We start from the raw sequence: 18383 nt of genomic DNA on the forward strand, positions 1-18383 counted from the left end.
TTTTATAATTAATTAGTATTATATTTAAAAGAAGAACTAGGAATCCTTTAGTTCTTAGATTCCTATTAACTATAATATAGGATTAATTTAGTACCTTTTCAGTACTATATAAGTTACTAATAGTAATAGAGATAGTCTAAATACTATAGGTATATATACTCTTCTTCCTAATTACTTCTAAAATAGAAGAGTTAAGTTTTATATATTATAAACTATACTTAATAATAAATTTATAGCTAATTAAATCAACTTTAGTATATATATCTAGATTAGTATATATTTAGATATCCTTCCCTACTATAATAGGGATATATAATTATATAACTGTTCCTACTTAAGACTATAAATCTGAATCTATAGAATTTAATTTAACTTATTACCTTTTTCTACTATTTTTAAAGAGTTATATTTAGTTTTCTTAGTTTCTTAGATCCTTACCTTATTATCTTTAAGTTTTAGATAGTCTAACTTTATATAATCCTTAGAGCTATATTCCTAGTAAGTCCTAAAAGAGTATTTCTTACTAGTACTAAAGAGTTAAGGGGACTTACTAGTATTCTTTAACTATCTCTTAGTTTTATTTTACTTCTAATTTAATTTTAAATTATCTTATCTCAGTTACTTATTTTTGGTTTTATTTTAGTTATCTTAAGAAAAGTTATTATTTTAATTCTAATTTAGAGTTAACTAGAGACTATTTCTAGGTAGATAATTTTAACTTATTCTTTTCTCTCTTATAATTCTCTATTAATATTCTATCTTATTAATCTAACTATCTTAGATTAAGAGAATCTTATTTAGTCTATAAGTTAATAGAACTTTCCTTACTAGTAATTTGTCTAATTTAGACTAAAATTAATTCTTTTTCTTCTTTTTAGATACTTATTCTATATATTTCTTATATCCTAAGAGATAAAAATAAAACTAGATTAGACTCTTATTATTCTTTTATTAAAGTTTATTATATTTAAGAATAGTATCTATTTCAAAATTATCTAATTAAAAGATAATACTAATAGTCTATATTAAAAATCCTTTCTATATAATTATTATATAATTTATAGGATCTTTAATACTAAGAGTGATCTATTAGTCTTAGAGTAAAGGTTCTAAGTAATAGATACTCTTAGTAATCTTAGTATTCTTAGAATAATAAATATAAAGAGTTTCCTAAAAGATTACTAAAAGAGTATTAACCTAAGAGTATTACTTTTAGTAGGTAAATTTAGTAGTAAGATTAGGAATTTTGATTTTCTTAATCTTAGTTAGTTTAGAGTATAAGGATATATTTTACTTAGGAGTAATTTCTCTATAGAGCTATTCTTAAAGTTCTTAAGTATATTTCTTAAGCTTAAGGAGCTTATTTAGTTTTTATTACTATATAAGCTAATTTTAAATTTATTCTTTAATAGAGTATTTAAGGTTATTTCCCCCTTAGTTAGAAGATAAGGATTTAGTAGTAGAACTTCCTTGGTTTGGATTCAGATTAATTCTAGTAGGATCTAGACTAGGTTCTTCCTTAACTACTTCTTTAACTTAAATCTATCCCAAATTAATATTGAAAATAGAGTAAATTAGGTCTATACACTTAGAGTAGGGTTTACTAGATTTAGAAGTAGGGTTCTAGTAGATAGAAGGGACTATCTTTAGTCTTGAGTAGTTAAGAAGAAGAATTAGAATTGTAATAATAATCTAAGGGATAGACTAGAGACCTATGACTAGACAAGACTTTAGATAGTAATTAAAGAATAGAAGAATCAACTAATAATATATATAAATAGTAATAGAGACTAATTCTTGAAGAAAACTTAAGAACAAAGGAAACACTATATTAAGTCATTCAACCTGACTATCACATAAATCAGGCACAAATCGGTATCGAATCGGGTACAAACTCCTAGCATAGCTAAGACAAGATCAGGTTACCACAGGGAATATAAAGAGAGTTAGTTACTTCTCACTGAAGCTCACCCTCTTTGACATAAGCCCTATAACAAAGAAGAAGGTATTTGGTTTAATAAGAAAGAAGATTGGTGTTTGCAATATTTGCTGGTATTGTATTGATTGCCTTACTTTTTGTTTTTATTATTCTATAGGGAAGAAGGTCCTATATATATATCAAGTATTATAGCTATACCTAGCTTTTATTATTATAACCACCCTTTTCATTATAGGTAGGCTTAGGCGATGTATGGGCGCCATAAGCGGGGTATTGGTGAGCTGTGGTGCCAATACAGGCGCTATTTAGGCACCAGCACAGGTGCCACTAAGGCGTCATCTATCAGTTGTTATAGCCGGAGCTTTGGCATATTTTGTCATAGCGTTTTATAGTATAATATTCATAATAGCTAATTTAGAGTCTAGTATTACTATAACTAGATATAAAAACTATCCTAAGAGATATCTATTATTAGGACTTATCCTAGAGAATATATTTATACTTTATTTTATAGAGTAATAATACCTCTATAAATAATAGTGAGAGATAGAATAATTAATCTTAGATATTATTTAAAATTACTAATAGATTTATAATCTTTTAAGATATTAGTAAAACTAGGAAAAATAGTTAGGATCTTTCTTTAGTCCTATTATTCTTACTATTTAGATAGAATTTATAACTAATTTAGAAGTTAAATCTAGAAAGATTAGAGAAATTAAGATTAAATCTCTTACTAATAAGTATTCTTAATAAGAGTAGGAATTATAGATCTTTAACCTTAATATTATTTTTAAAGAAGATCTAATTACTTATTCTGAATATATAAAGATTAGTTAAAAGACTTAACTATTCTCTGGTTAAATATCTTAACCAGAAGGCTTATCATATATAACTATTATTGTTAAGCTTAACTAAAGGCCTAACTATATGATATCAAAATATCAAAATATATTTCAGATGCTTGGAGTTCTACCAAAAGCCCAAATAGGCTTATTCTATTTAATCACACCGCTGATGAATAATATTCTGCCTAAGGCCTAATTTGGCCTAGTCTACTGTGGCTTACCGCCCAGGAAATTTAACATAAAAAGGGCCTGCACCCCCCAGCAAACCTATCTTTATCATTATTCTTATTGATCTCTTTCATCTCGTCTTGTGATTACTAAGCTTAAGACCAATATTCTAATACAACTTCCTCTTTAGGCAATCGGTGAAGCTATTCAAACATCCCCTAATACTTGTAGGACTTTATGTCTCACACTTATAATAATAATTAGGTCTAGATTAATAGAGTAGTATAATACTTTAACTAATATTACTAAACTAAATAGATATATTACTAGAAGTAAAATAGTACTATTTTATATATCTATTAGTAAGATTTATTTCTAGAATGAATAATTAGTCTTATTTTTAATAAAGAAAACTATAAATATAAGACTCAATTAGAAATTAAAAAGTTTAAGGATAACTATAAGAATAATCTCTAAAATTTCTATAAGTAAATAAAACTATATAAAATTTATCTTTACTAAATCTCTAAATCTAAACTTATTACTTACTTTTAGTTTAGACTCTCCAAAATTCTAATAAGTAAAATTAAGAATAACTCTTAGAAATCTTCTAAAATATAGATAGAATAAATTATTACTACTAAATATAAAGATTTCTTAATAAATAAATAAAAATAGATTAAAGATTAATATAAGAAATTATACTTAAAATAGTTCTAATATAATAATAAATTAGATAAGACTAATCTTTTTAAAAATAAAATTTTAAGAAAAATATTATAAATATTAAAGATAGACTTTTAGAGAGATAAATAGAGTAATAAAATCTCTCTGAATTAATATTAATTCTAAAAAGGTCTCTATATAAAAACTATAATATTTATAAATTAAAAGAATATGAGAAATCTAATTACTCTAAAGTTAAAGTAGAAAAGATAAAGATATAAGAAGTAACTATTAATCAAAGTGATAAATCTAATCTAAATAAATCAGGAAAAAAAATTAGAGTAGATTTTATAACTCTTAACTTATAATTAATAGTAGGAATTAGTATCTAACTCTATATATTGATTAAAATTAATAGAATTAAAATATATACTAATCTAGATACTTATATAGAATCTAATTTAGTTAACTATAAATTTGTAAAGAAATAATAAATTTATTTAGTAAAATTAAATATATCTATAATTAAAGTTATTAGGGGAAAAAATCTTTACTTATAGTATTTAAAATATATCAATTACTATTTAAAATAGTAAAGAAACTAAAAAGTAAATAAATTAAATATATATCATAGTTAATTATAATCCCTAAATTAAAGAATATTCTATATATTATATATAGCTAACTAGTCATAGTGAATAATTAGATCTAGGTTAATAACTTACTAATTATTCTCTGTGTTTATTAGTTATCTAGGATATCTATTATTTATATTCCTTAAGTATTAATTTATAATTATACTATTACTATACTAAGTCTTATATAGACTCTAATTCTATAGAGTAACTTTAAAGAAGATACTAGATAGTATACTAAGTAGGTTAGTCTAAAGAGCTTCCCTACTTATAGTATATATTGTTACACGCTTGGCTAACTGGTCACGGTAAGTGGTTAGATCTGGGTGGACAACTTACTAGTTATTATCTGTGTCGTTGGTTGGTTGTGATATCTATTACTTGTACTCCCTAAGTATTAACTTGTAATCGTACCGTTGCTATACTAAACCTTATACGGACTTAGATCCTGTAGAGTAACTTTAAAGGAGGTGCTAGGTAGTATACTAAGTAGGTTAGTCCGAAGAGCTCCCCTACTTATAGTATATTTGTTATAAGACTAAAACTGAATGAAGAGTAATCCTAAAAGGTATACTGTAGTAACTTAGATTGATTAATCGCAAAGAACTAAATATATATGTGTAAGGAGTATCCCTTATATATCTAATCCTTCCTATCCTATAGGTAGGGATTCTATCCTAACGATGGGATAGGATTCCTGTCCTGTTGTTGGGCTAGGTCCGTTCTGTACAAATAGATCAGATACTATTGTAAGGTTATGTAGTGGTTTATAGGTCCTGGTATTCTAGGTATAATCTAATGTGTGTAAAAGTATAGCCGTTTCCTATGTTATACTAGCCGTTGTATAGCTATATATAGTATAGTTTAGTTTGGTAAATTAGAGGCTAGTTCTAGCTACTTATTATATGATCTATAATTATTCTTAATCTATAGTTCTAGGGATGCCTTAGGTACCCATTATTATATACGTGATCCCTGGAGCTAATATATATCTCTTCGGTTTAGTTAGCTCTCGGTAGCCTATTAGTAAGTTATGGCCCCTTATTGTAAGGTTTGTAATATTATCTCTCTCTCTCCTTGGTTCTCATTCTTAAGAATTCCTTATAACTGTTTACCCCCCTTAGGTAAGTACTAGTCCTTTTGTTTTCCTTGTCCTATTTCTAATATCCTTCTGATTATATCTTCTTTAGGTGTTTCTAACTATAAGCTTTATTAACTAATTAATTACAAAGATTTTAAGTCCCTTATACCTTATCTTTATTGTACTTATCTCTGGCATATTTGTATTTATTCTGATTATTCTAAAAGTTGTTCCTACTATATTTACACTGGTTGTAGTACTAAGTACAAGATACCTAATAAGGTTTTTACTAATACTAAGTAGTATTGTCTGCTGAAGTCTTAGTCTTCCCTTTATAACTAGGAGAAAGAGCTTCTTTAGGCTTAGAATAAGATTTTTACTAAGTTAATATATCTTTATAAGTAAGAGAAGTTATTATATAAATATATAGGCAACTTTATTGTCCGTGAATATAAGGATATTACTAAGTTAGAGAAGTTTGAGTGTTGTAAAGCTAAAGAGTTATAACACCTTAAGGATAAGTATATTAAGTCTGAGTAAAAAGAGTGTAAGGCTAAGTCTTCTTATACTACTGTTAAGAGAATCGATTATACTTTAGTAAAAGACTATTAGGTCCTTATAGCAATGTCTAAGGATCCTACTCTGATATAGATGATTGTATTAGCTAGTTCTTTGTCTAATACTGATTTTGATATCTTCTTTACTTCCTTCCTAGTAGTGTCCACTTCACTCTCTAGTAATACTGTTGTATTAGTTAGTAGTAGCCCCTTAAATTCTTAATAGATTCCTATATATTTTCTGAGGTAGAATATCCCTTCTATTTTACAAAAAGTTATTACTGATTCCTATACTATCTATCTTATAGGATTTTCTCAACTTTATATTCTTCTTTACTAGTTTTGTTAATTTTAATATTAGTAGTGTCTAGTGTATTTTCTAGTACAGGTTCTAGTAATAAGATATAGAATATTGGGTATATTTTCTTTATACTTTTTGGTAGTTTTAAGTAATAATTAACTGGTTCTGTTTTTTCTTTAATTCTGAAAGGTCCTAGTTTTAGATAGTTAAGTTTTAAGTTTAGTTACTTAGTTTTGATATTCTGACGTAGGAGGTATACTTTTTTCCTCCTTTTTAGGTCTGATCCCTTCTAGTAGCCTTAGTTATAGTAATACTTTATTTATAGATTAAAGAACTTAATATTTTTTACTAGTTAGAGGTATAGTTACTTAAGTTCTAAGGCTAGAAGTCTTGATAATTCTATCTCTACTTGTTTCCTAATAGTTTCTCCGATAATTAAGAGATTATATCTATAGTTTACAAAGAATAGAGTCTCTTTTATAGTTATATATATAGTATTATTATATATAAATTATACTAATAGTAATAGTCCTACCTAGTTATCTTACTGGTAATTTACATAGTATCTTAAGTACTATTCTAAAGTTTAGTTTATTTACTCTATTTAGCTATTTATTTAAGGATAATAGGTAGTAGAGAGTCTATACTTAATACCTACAATATCCGTAAATAACTTCTATATTTTACTTATAAAGAGTTTATCTCTATCTGATATTACTTTCTTAGGTATTCTATAGTTAGTGAATATATATCTAAACAATAGGGATATTATAGCTTTAGTATTGATTATTTCTGTTATTAGTATTATATATAAGTATTTTGTTAATCGGTCTATAACTACTATAATTATATTATATTCTTCTGATTTTAGTAGTTTAGTAATAAAATCTAGTATAATCTATTCCTATAGTTATATTAGTACTTCTAAGTTCTATAACTTACTATATAGAATATATTACAATAGCTTGTCTTACTAATAAGTATTGTATTACTTAATATAATTCCTAATCTTCCTATATATATTTAGGATATAGTAGTTCCTTAATAGGACTTCTACTATCTTTTCTACTCCTATATACCTATATATAAGGCTATCGTGGTATTGCTGTATTACTTTCTACTATAGTTTTTATAGAATATAGATTAATCTATAGATATAAATTAATCTATCTTCGTTAGTAATTCTTTTAGTAGGTCCTACCTTATAGATTAGGTTACTAATTAGACTTTCTTTTAGTCTGTTGATCTATTTACTATCTTAGATCTGATTAGTAGTAGTTAATATTTAGTAATTATATACTAGATAACCATTGTTATTTGTCTTAAGTATAGCTGGAACGGCTTCCTTGACCCCTAATATATAGTTGGGTCTCCTACTTAGTATATCTACCTGACTGTTAGCTATACCTAGGTAATATTTAATCCTATAATTATATCTTACTAGGGTTTCTACCTATCTTATTTATTGTCTTGTTAATTCTTTTATACTTATAAAGAATATAAGATTTTTATAGTCTAATTTAATAAGAATCTAATACTCTACTCCTTCTAGGTACACTCTCTAGACCTTAAGTACTAATATTATAGTTAGTAGTTCCTTATTATAGATATTATAGTTAAGCTTAGCGGCTATTATTTCCCTGAACTAGAATACTACTAGTCTTAGTTTACTATTATCTCCTAGTTAAGTAAACTATACTCTAAGTATATAATCTAATATATTAGTTTCTACTATATATAGTTTGTTTGGGTCGGCTAGTATAAGTATTGTTCACTCAACGAATATTTTTTTGAGGTTATTAAATAATTTTTCTAATTAGCTATCCCAGACCTATTTTTAGTCTTTCTTAAGTAGTTTATTAAGGTTAACTATAATTTTCCTAAATCTATTAATTAATTATCAGTAGTAATTATATAATCCTATAAACTATTAAACTTCTTTTATATTTTTAAGTATTAGCTAGTCTAGGATACTTCTAACTTTATCTTCTTATATACTAAATCTATTTTTACTAATTATATATCCTAGGAAATCTATTTCCTAAACGTGGAATTTATACTTTTTAAGTTTAAGTATAACCTTAGCTTCCCTAAGTCTCTATAGTACTTTTTTATTATACTTAATATATTCTTCTATGGTTTTAGAGAATACCAGAATATTATTAAAATATATTATTATAAAGATATTAAGATATTTCTCTAATACCTTAAAGATAAATTATTAGAATACTATAGATATATTTGTAAGTCTAAACAGTATAACTATATACTCAAAATATCTGTATTTTATCCTAAATACTATTTTCTATTCGTTACTAGACTTAATCCTAAAGTAATTATATATATTAGTAATATTATACTTAGTAAAGTAAATACTTCTCTAAATATAATTCTATATTTTCTGAATAAAAAGTAATAGGTATCAATCTTTGATAGTTATGTTATTTAATTACTAATAGTCTATATAAAGTTAAAGTTTATTCTCCTTCTTTAGTATAAAGATAATCGGATATCTAGCTAATAATATTAAGTACTAGATATACTTCTTCTTAAGATTTTTATTAATATATTTCTTTAAGGTTTTTATTTCAATTAGTAATAGCTAGTAGATTAGTCTAAAGGTTAGTTCTATACCTTCCTTAAGCCTAATCTTATAGTTAAACAGACTATATTCTAGAAGTATACTATCCTTTAGTAACTTAAATATATCCTAGTACTCTTAGTACTCTTTAGATATCTATATTTCTTTCTCTATTATATAGAGGACTTATTGTAATTCGTAGTATATTATAATATAATCTTTAAGTTTATTATCTAATATATCTAGTTATTATTCTATTATTATAATAATATCAATATCTATAATCCTACCTAATATTCTGTCTCTAGGCTACTTACTCTACTTAGGGTTAACCTTATACAGGCTATAATAGGTATCTACTATCCTAGGGCTAGATCCTTTAATATTTAGTGGTTCTTCTCTAGTCTATCTAGTTTCTATTTACTTATAATTATAGTAGTTAAAATAGATCTTATCTTTTTACTAATTAATTCTTAGACTATATTAGTATAGCTAAGGGATACTAAGTATTACCTTATATCCTCCTAGATCGATAATATCAAAATATATTAACTCTATATAGTTTCTAATAACTATATTAATCTATTTAGTATAGTAAGTAATCTCTTTACTTAACTTTTCTCTATTAAGTCTGATAAGTAGAGTAATCTAATCCTTTCTAATAGTCAGTACTCTACTAGTTAAAATATACTTTAGGTCTATAAAGTTGTCTGTAGTTTCTAAATCAATTATAACTCATATATTAATCTCATTTTCTCTGTAGAAAGTTATTAGTACTTCTACCTTTATATATCTTCCCTATACTATTACTATAAATTACTATCTCTACTCTAGTTATTATATTTATAGTAATAACTTAGGTTCAATCCCTCTATAGTCTAGCTTACCTTATATATATATCTTATAGTTATAGTTATAATATCTAATTATAGTTCTTAGGTCATGATCGGGGTATTATATATATCCGATGTAAGTACAATCTTCCCTATAGCACAGATATATTCCTTCTGTACTAGTGATATACAGTACTAGTTCATCGTTATCTGAATCATTAAAGAGAAACTTATAAAAGTCTCTAGAGACTATACCACCTATTTTATAGAACTATTATAGTTCTTACTCTTCTTTATAGCTTATCTAGTATCCCTCTAGTGGGGTCTCTAGAATTTCTGTAATTCCTTAAATTTCTTCCTTAGTAAGGGTTATCTAGTATTATAAAAGTCCTTTAACTGTTCTTAGAAGTTTATTGTTCTTAGAGAACTCTTAAGACATTCTAAGGAACTTACTAGTTATTTCTAGGAGCTAGAGTAGAGTTCCTAAGATCTCTAATATTCCTAGGAGTCCACTTATAGCTTCTAGGACCTGTATACCCTACTCCTAGGATCTATTTACTAGTTCCTAAAAGTCAATAGATTTCTAGGTATACCAGGTCTACTCTTAACTTTTTACTGTTTCTAAGTTAATCTATAGATATTATTCCTATCTATTATACTCTACAAGCTAGAAGTCGACTAAAGTTTCGTTAGCTTTCTGTATAGCCCTAAACTTCTGTTTCTTAGACTTAGCCTTTTATTATTAATATTCTTTGTAAAGTTTAGTTAAGGTATTAATAATCCTATCAATCCTTTCTTTGTGGTTTTCTTAGGTCTGACTGATCCCTTTAAGTATCTGGTAGATCTCATCGACCTTTTACTTAGATAATTCTTCTTTACTAGTATATCGTAGTAGCCGTTCTACTACCTACTTACCTTATATCTAGGTTTCTTCTAAGAGCTTTATCTTAGGTTACTCTTTCTCTTAGATAGTATAAAGTTATTATACCCTTTCTGTTCCTATGGTATTGTATACTCCTCTCTCTTAAGTTGTATATAGTTACTATAGTTTCTTATTATCCCTCTTACTACAATAGTCCTTTACTATATAGTCTAGTTTACTATAATTAAAATAGAGTTAGTTATTCTTTTAATATTTCTATTCTTCTATAGATAGTCTTACCGTATTAAGCTCTATAGATTATAGACTGTACGGGTTACTGTCCTAATTAGGTCGTTAATACTATTACTAAGGCTAGGATTATTGATAGTATAAGTATCTATAGTCTTATTACTATTCTTCTACCTTATATTTCTGTATCTGTTAGTTGTAGAACCGATTATCAATATAGACTATAAAATTAATAAGTTTATCTATTGTTTTAGGTCTATCTCTTTATACTAGCTCATCCTTAATATATAACTTAAATCCTTTATCGTAGTAAAGAATTAATATATAATTATCCTATCTAAGGATAGCTACTTACTATATAAACTCTATAGTGTAGACTAATACTAATATTGTTTATTGAAGTTATTTTAGCTTCTGTTTAGCTATCTTCTTAGTATCAATATTACTAAAAGTCTTCTTAAGGTATTCCTTAAACTTATTATAGCTTAAGAAGATTACTATTACAGTAGTTAACTATTCTAAACTACTCTTTTTATAGTATTCTCAGATATAGGATTTAAGCCAGTCCTATATCTGTTCTTATAAGTAAGTTAAGATAAATATAACCTTATCAGACTCGTTGACTAACTTAAATTTATTTACATTAAGGTATATGTTTATTTGTGTGAGGAAGCCTTATAACTTAGAGTAAGTTCCGTTAAAATTCTCTACCTTTAGTAGCTTAGGTATATAGGTAATTATATTATTAGGTAGGATAGTACTAAGCTAAGTATAGATCTGTTTGATATAATTGTTTATACTTTCTATATACTTGGTAAAACTACTACCTATGTTCTTAAAGCAATTCTCGAGATTCTTAATAATCTGATTGAGTTACTAAATTTCTACTTTTCAGATATTTTTACATTCTTTATCGGAGTCAGGTTCCTCCTAACGAGACTAAGTTTATAGAGGTATAGGTACTAGTACCTTACTCTTACTATAGCTATCTACCGATACTATAATAATTAAATTTTAGAGTTTCAGTTAATAGGGTAATTAATATATTATATACTTAGCTAACTAGTTATAGTAAGTGGTTAGATCTGGGTAGATAACTTACTAGTTGTTATCTATATCGTTAGTTAGTTGTGATATCTATTACTTATACTCCCTAAGTATTAACTCATAATCGTACTATTACTGTACTAAACCTTATATGGACTTAGATCCTATAGAGTAACTTTAAAGAAGGTACTAGGTAGTGTACTAAGTAAGTTAGTCCAAAGAGCTTCCCTACTTGTAGTATATTTGTTATAAGACTAAAACTAAATAAAGAGTAATCCTAAAAAATATACTGTAGTAACTTAGATTGATTAATTACAAAGAACTAAATATATATATATAAGGAGCGTCCCTTATATATCTAATCCTTCCTATTCTGTGGGTAGGGATCCTATTCTAACGATAGGATGGGATTCCTATTCTGTTGTTGGGCTAGGTCCGTTCTATACGAATAGATTGGACACTGTCGTAAGATCATATAGTGGTTTATAGGTTCTAGTATTCTAGGTGTAATCTGATACATATAAAAGCATGGCTGTTTCCTACATCGTACTAGCCGTTGTATGGCTATATATAGTATAGTTTGGTTCGGTAAATCAGAGGCTGGTTCCGGCTACTTATTACGTAATCTGTAATTATTCTCAACCTGTAGTTCTAGGGGTGCCTTAGATACCCATCGTTGTGCACGTAATCCCTAGAGCTAATACATGTCCCTTCGGTTTAGTTAGCTTTCGGTGGCCCATCAGTAAGTTACGGCCCCTTGTCACAAGGTCCGTAACATATATATTATAAGAGTTAAAACTAAATAAAAAGTAATCTAAAGATATACTATAGTAACTTAGATTAATTAATTATAAAGAACTAAATATATATATGTATATAAGGAGTATTCTATATATATCTAGTACTTTCTATTCTATAGATAGGATAAGATCCTATTATATTATTAGGATATTATATAGTTTTTACTATACTTTATTCCTTTAGGTATAATATAGGTAATAGTAGAAGGAATATCTATTTATATATTCTATCTTAATTATTCTTGATCTATAGTTCTAGAGGTACCTTAGATATCTATCTTAGTATATATAACTTTTAGAGTTAATATCTCTCTCTTTGGTTTAGTTAGCTCTTAATAGCCTATTAGTAAATTATAACCCCTCATTATAAAGTCTGTAATATTATCTCTCTCTCTTCTTAGTACTTATTCTTAAGAATCCCTTATAACTACTTGTCTCTCTTAATTAGGTATTAGTCCCTTTATTTTCTACTCTTTTTTTCTAATATATACTAATAATACCTTTCTTAGATATCTCTAGATATAAAATTTACTAGCTAATTAAATATTCCTTATCTTTATTATATTACCTAATATATCTAATCTAACTATTCTTATTATTATACTTGTTATAATTATATTAGTAGTATTATAAAGTATAAGATATCTTAAAGAATTATTTACTAATACTAAGTAGTATTAGTTACTAGCTTCTTAGATCTTATTAGAGAATAAAGAGAAAAAAACCTTTTTACTTAATAGGAGATACTAAGTTAGTATATCTAAAGAAATAGAAGAGATTATTAAAAAAGTATACTAGTAACTTTTTTATTTATAGATATTAAAAAATTACTAAATTAGAGAAGCTTAAATATTATAAGACTAAGAAGTTATAGTATCTTAAAGATAAGTATATTAAGTCTAAGTAAAAAGAGTATAAGGCTAAGTCTTTCTATATTACTTCTAAGAGAATTAATAATCTTTAATATAGACTATTAAGTTTTTATAGTAATATCTAAGGATCCTACTCTAATATAGATAATTATATTAGTAGATCTCTTACTATCTCTTTCCTAGAATAACCTAGATATCTTTTTATTAGACTAGACTATAATTAGTAGTACTATTAAACTAGCTAATAGTAGTCTATTAGATTCTTAATAGATTCCTATATATTTTCTAAGGTATTATATTCTTTTTATTTTACTAAATAGTAAGATTCCCTACTAACTTATTCTATATCTAGAATATTTTCTACTTTATATTTATTTTTAGTTTTTTTTTCTCTATTTCTATATTTATAGTAGATTTAGTATCTTTTAGTATAATTTTAAATAATAAGAAAAATTTACATAAATATATTATATACTATTAGATAGCTTTAAGTAATAATTGACTAGTCCTATTTTTTTTCTTTAATTTTAAATAGTCCTAGTTTTAGATAGTTAAGTTTTAATATTCTAATATAGAAAGTATACTTTTTTTCTCTTTTTAAAGTCTAGTCTCTTCTATTAACTTTAATTATAGTAATATTTTATCTATAGGTTAAAGAATTTAATATCTCTTACTAGTTAGAGATATAACTATTCAAGTTCTAAAACTAGAAGTCTTAATAATTCTATCTCTATTTATTTTCTTATAGTTTCTCTAATAATTAAGGGATTATACCTATAGCTATAAAGAATAGAGTTTCTTTTATAGTTATATATATAGTATTATTATATATAAATTATATAAATAGTAATAATTCTATCTAGTTATCCTACTAGTAATTTATATAATATCTTAGGTACTACTCTAATATCTAGTTTATTTATTCTATTTAGTTATCTATTTATAGATAGTAGATAGTAGAGAGTCTATACTTAATACCTATAGTATCTATAAATAATTACTATATTTTATTTATAAAGAAGTTATCTCTATCTAATATTATTTTCTTAGATATTCTATAACCTAAGTAATTTAGAGATTAATAGATAAATTAGGAATTTTAGGAATAAAATTACTATTAAAAGGACTAAAGAATATAAGCTAAAAATAAATTTTTTATTAGATATCCTTAACCTAAGTATAAATATATTAAAATAGATCTATAGTAATAGTAATAATAGATATTTAGTTAATTATCTTAATAAGTCTCTAACTTATAGTATTAGTATTGATATTTTTTTCTAATATCTATTTAATTATAAGGTATAGTACTAAGTAGTTTATTAATAAAGATTATAATACTAGTCTGTTAGATCTTTTATGATATTAGATTAGTAATTATATATTATTTCTTAGTAGTAGTAGAATCTTATAGCTCTCTGATACAATATAGAACTATACTAGAAGATAGATTTCTAACTAGAAAATCTTATAATATTTATTCCTAAGATATTCCCTATATATAATATAGTATAAATATTAGTTTATCTTTATTAGCCTTCTTAATATATAGTTAAAAATAGTCTTACAAAGTATTCCTAATATATATATATATATAGATATATACTATTTTCTCTTGTTTATATAATTATTCTAAATCTAATCTCTAATAGTATTAAATAAATTTATCTAGTATTTCTTTCTATATTCTTTCTTATCTTCTAATAACTTTTTTTATACAGATTTAGATCTAAGAAGAGATATAGTAATATAATAAACTAGGATAGTATAGTAATTATTCTAATTAGTCTATAATATATTATTTAGGAATTAGATTTTTTTATAGAATCTATATCCTAAGTCTTAACTTAGAACTAGAATTTATCTTTATTCTTAGAGTAGTCTAACTAGTTATTTTATTATAATAGATTATACTCTTTTACTTAAAGTCCTAAATAATATTTTACTACTTATGAGTATTACTATATAGGTCTCTATATATCTAGTATTTCCTAGAGAGATAAATCTCTATTTTATTTAATAGTATTTGTCAATTTTACTTATATAAAAATTTATTTAATAATTAGTTTAAGTATCTAGTTTTAGTATAAGAGTCTCTAGTTTCTAGGTTATATTATTAATTATCTTTAAAGTATAATTTTCTTATTAATTATTAGGTACTAGAATAGAAATAAGTTAGATAATAAAAATAGAGAAAATAGAGAAATATGAAGATATATAGAGATATAGATAATACTTATTCTTTAGTTGATAAAGTATACTAAGTCTTTTATTTAAATCTTTTAATATATATATACTTTAACTTACAGATTTATCTAAACTTACTTATATACTTTATTATAATAAATCTTATTACTATAGAAATAAATCTTTAAAGTATAATATTTTGATATATTTACTTACTATTTCTTAGAAAAATCCTTAATTAGTAAACTTACTTATTTACTATTATTTAGTTAACTAAGTAGGAATATTTTAATAAGATTTCATAAAATTTACTTAGATGATATCTAATCTTATTATTTATAGTCTAATTACTAATAGTAAATTTATTAAGATATCTCTTATTATATCTTAATTATTTATTATCCTAGTTATAATAATAGCCTAGAAAGTCCTTATAAAATACTTTCTAATCTCTTATCTTTTATATAATCTAATTTTTAATCTAGATATATAGTAGTTTTTTATAGTATTTGAAAAAAGATCTATCATTACTTTATCATAGATAATACTACTATAATAATATATATTTTCTAGTTTTCTTAGGAAATTAGATATATTAATTTTTTTAAAAATATGGATTTTCTAAGATCTTAGAGTTAGTATTATACTATATATTATTTAATATATTAGTTAAGAGAGAAAATTATATAATAATAAGTTAGTAGTATAACATCTTATAATAGTATTATTAATAGAGAAGAAAGTAGAGAGATTTTATAACTATTTTAGAACTTATAAAGTAAGAGAGTTTACTAATAATTAATCTAGAAAATTTAGAAAGTAGTTTATAAAATTATATAGATTAATCTATAATGATAATAGGTATAACTATATTACTAGGAATTTACTATTATTTCTACTATTATTAATAGTTATAGTTCTATAAGACTATTTTCCTATACGAAAATAAAGTATCAAAAAATAGTAAAAATAGATAGATATAGTATTAAATACTAGATATAGTTAATACTAAGATATCTCTAAACCACTATCTTATATAGTTAACTTAGTATTATTTATAAAACTCCTTCTAGTACTATAATATCTCTAGTAGACCAATTAGTAAGTATTGATTATAAAAATTATATATATTTAGTAGATAGGGATATTCTAATATCCTTTTTAGCTAATATTTTAAATATATTAATAGATTAATCCTATCTAGGACTAAGCGAACCCTTACCTTTTATAATATATTTAAATATTATTATATTCCCTTAGGGTTAAATATAATATCTACTTTTTATAATAGTATTATTCTTGTTTTTAGCTACTCTTTTTATTAATTAGACCTACTTAGAAACACTATATAAAAGATAGGAATACTTACTAGCTATTTATTAAGTAGATAGGCTAATTATAAGAGAATAAAACCACTATACTTATAGAGTATAGGAGAGTATTAGATAGAGTATAATATTATAAAGAAATAATAGGATAAATCTTAGAACCTTTTATAGGTAGTATATTAATACTATAATTTTAGTAGCCTTAGTAGGATATTTTATAAGAGGGAATATATATAGTTATTATTAATACTATCAAATAAACACTACTTATCCTCACAAAATAAAATAATAGCCTTATTACTAAGGCCTTAGTTATATAACTCTAGGATACTGATGTTGAGAGCAGAAATCCCTATTATAATATATAATTATTACTTATCTTAAGACTAATTATAAGCTAAATTAATATAATCTAAATTATATTAGTCTCTTAAGAAATAAATTTAATTAGTTACTTTTCTCTATGTCTAATATAGTATCTTTGAATAAGTATATAGATTTTACCTAACTATAACTTCTATAATCTTTTTTCAAGAAGTACTAGTATCTTCTATCTAGTCATGTTCAATCTTTATCTTACTATTTAATTCAATCTTTTCTCTAATATATTTTTCTCTATAGAAATTATAATAGTTAAAGGTCCTTTGAATAATTCTTGTTTAGCTATATTAGTATTTTTACTACTTGAAATATTCTTCTTTATTTTCTTAAAGTCTTTGTATATTGATCAATCTAACTTATTTTCTAAGTCTGATTAGAGTTTCTTCTAATCTTTCTTATTTCTATATAGATAAGTTAAACTTTTCTTAATTATATATTTAAAAATTACTTTCTTTCCTACTTACTTATATTATATATTATTATATCTAAACTTATCCTATTTTTCTTAAGTAGATATAGATAAGTCTAAGTATGTAGATAGGGATTTTTTTTAAGAAACTTCTATAAATCCTTAGATTTCTATATATAGATTTTTGTATATCTTAGAATATTTTTTACTATAGATAATATCTATAGATATTATAGATCTACTATTTCTATTTCTATAAATCTTAATCTATTAATAAGATTCCTTGATATATAGTTATTTAGCTTTTCTAGTATACAAATTCCAAGTAGATAGTTTTTAAGAATATAAGTATCTTTCTAAAAACTTATTTTTATAAATAAAGTATTATATATATAAGAAGTAACATATCTATTTCTATTCCTATATTCTATATATTCTACAACTCTTATTCCTATTCTATAAAGAACTGAGCTATATCTAAATTATTACCAGGTAGTTAGAGATATATCTTATATATAAGAAAATATGGACTATAGTCTATATTTATATATTTATAGTATTAAGTCACTACTATTATTATTAATAGGTATAAGTTCTATACTTTTATTAGTTTATCTATAAGATATTTTATAAATATAT

This window comes from Penicillium manginii (assembly GCF_028828005.1).
Source record: "Penicillium manginii strain IBT 31320 chromosome Unknown utg000006l:1.0-4164085.0:1.0-4166146.0, whole genome shotgun sequence".
NCBI lineage: Eukaryota > Fungi > Ascomycota > Eurotiomycetes > Eurotiales > Aspergillaceae > Penicillium > Penicillium manginii.